This window comes from Mustela nigripes, chromosome 3, assembly GCF_022355385.1.
Source record: "Mustela nigripes isolate SB6536 chromosome 3, MUSNIG.SB6536, whole genome shotgun sequence".
NCBI classification, from domain to species: domain Eukaryota; kingdom Metazoa; phylum Chordata; class Mammalia; order Carnivora; family Mustelidae; genus Mustela; species Mustela nigripes.
Window position 1 is genome coordinate 19,331,120 of NC_081559.1, and position 2,121 is coordinate 19,333,240.

Here is a 2,121-nt window from a genome sequence, read left to right on the forward strand (position 1 = left end):
TGAAAAGACATGTTCTATATGGATTTAGTTATTCTGTTATTTCTGGCATCAACCATTTTAAACTCCCTCCAATTACAGATAAAAGACAAGAAAATCTGTGGGAAAAAAGACTTATCCTCTATAAACCTATATGTCATTCATTACATGGAGTTAAATTGCTTGAACTTGCTTTTGTCTAGATAGGAACTGAGCAAAAATGGCTCTGTCTGGAAGGAAATGCAGGAAAGGAGAAGTAGACCTCTTCCCATGGATGTCCTCTGTAGGGAAGCTAACCAAAGGATTCCAAGGATGGGTACAGTGTTTAAATTGAAAAATAGTAATTAAAAGTTAAGTGGTCACATCTAAATGTTCATCTGAGATGTGGTATGGGAAAAGTTTTCAATTAGCAATAATCGCGCCTCGGATAAACCTCATTGGCTACAATACTGCCACTGCGCAAAGCTGAGATGTGGTATGGAGTATAGCAAATCCTTGATTATTTTAGAGACATTTAACTATGTGGGAAATTGGAAGTTTTAAATATTTCAATATATCACATATTTTAACACACAAGTATGAATAGCCACTCTTTCAGGTCTTGTCGCTCTTTGAATCTTGAGATTAAAGTCATATTTGATCCCGCTCTCTGTTGGAAATCCATGTTAGGACTCTTCTCATTTCCCTCTTTTCTTGCTTTCCTTAAGTTTTTACCTTGAAATCTAATTTAGAGGCTCAGAAGTACTGCTAGTCCACAATAGAATCTGCATTGGAAACCTGCTCTGGAGGATGCAATCCTCAAAATAGTCAAAGGTTATGCTTCTGAAGCACTGCGTGTTTCTAAATGTTCTCTGCCATCTGAGATTTGGCTGTTATCTCCTTAGCAACAGAAAAATCTTATTCTTCCCCATAAGGGTAATTTCTTGTCAAACTCATCTGCAGCCTGTGTCAAAAAAAAAAAAAAAAAAAAAAAAAAAAAAAAAAAAGTAAGCAGTTGAAACAATGCTGTTATCACCAAAAAACAAACTCCTGTCCCTACATGAATTCTAAGTACTTTTAATCCCTTTGTATAGGAAGCAGAGGGACATTCTGGTATGTCCACTGAAGTTTTGCTCTTCATGGAGAACACTTTGGACAGTTTACTTCTCCAGAGTAAATGTCTAAATTACATTAATAATTTCTGGATTACTAAAGATCCAATTAAATTCCATAAGAGGTGGTTGTCCAGGAAAAGAACTCGGAAAAAGATGAATTTTGAAGAAAAAGTGGAATCAACACGAAGATTTCAAGAGGGAAACCAACTCCACCTGCACTTGAAGATAAAACGGAGAACTACTAGACTCCCTCTCCCTCCCCTCCCTTGCTCCTCTCTCCCCACTCTTCTTGCTCTTCCTTCTCAGTCCCTCTCTCTGGCCTGGCAGCGCTATTTGGGGATTTGATCTGTATAAAGTGTTTCAATTTCTTCAGAAGTCATCTTCTATAGGTTAAAAGAAGAAATGGTTTCAAAGTGGAATTAAAGAAATGTGGATCATTTCCGAATTTCAAGTCCTGCACTTCCATCAAGACTGTCCCAGAAATAGTGCTCTGGGAATCAACATAGGTAATAGTTAGATGTGGCAGAAGTAGTAGTGAAGTGCTTCTCTTACTAGAAGACAAGAGATAACCTAGGATGCAGATACTTTAAGTGGTGTAAGAGATGTCTTCATTCAACCATTTGACATACTTGAGATATGCCAACTTCAGAGAAATGGGAGATCCCATTCTATCTGGTATAGAGGAATAGTTATATCTGACACAATTCCAGAAGGTAATTTTTTTATTCTATTGACAATTAATTTTAAATATTGTCTGATATGCTTTTAAACTGTTATGAAAAAATATAAATTATGTTATAAATCATACATATTATCTTACATAGATATCAGTCTGTTCTTAAAAAGTTTTGTGTGACCCCAATTTCAAGCATTATGTAACAGTATCTCTGAACTATCTTGCTCCAAGTGACATTTCATCTTTTATGAATAAACATTTCAAACTATAACAATGGGAGCAAGTCTGCCAGGGAACTGAGCACTACCATATTAGTATAGTAGTGTTCAAACAATCTTTTTGAATATTTTATTTCATTTTTTTTCCCTAATGTTT

General features: G+C 35.5%; 1 non-coding gene across 1 annotated transcript; it reads right to left on the reverse strand.

Annotated features, from left to right (window-relative positions):
- Positions 1-304: 304 nt before the first annotated feature.
- LOC132014645 (U4 spliceosomal RNA) lies at positions 305-443 on the reverse strand. Its single transcript, XR_009403330.1, has one exon. It is a non-coding gene; the product is annotated as a U4 spliceosomal RNA (small nuclear RNA).
- Between the last annotated feature and the right edge of the window lie 1,678 nt (positions 444-2,121).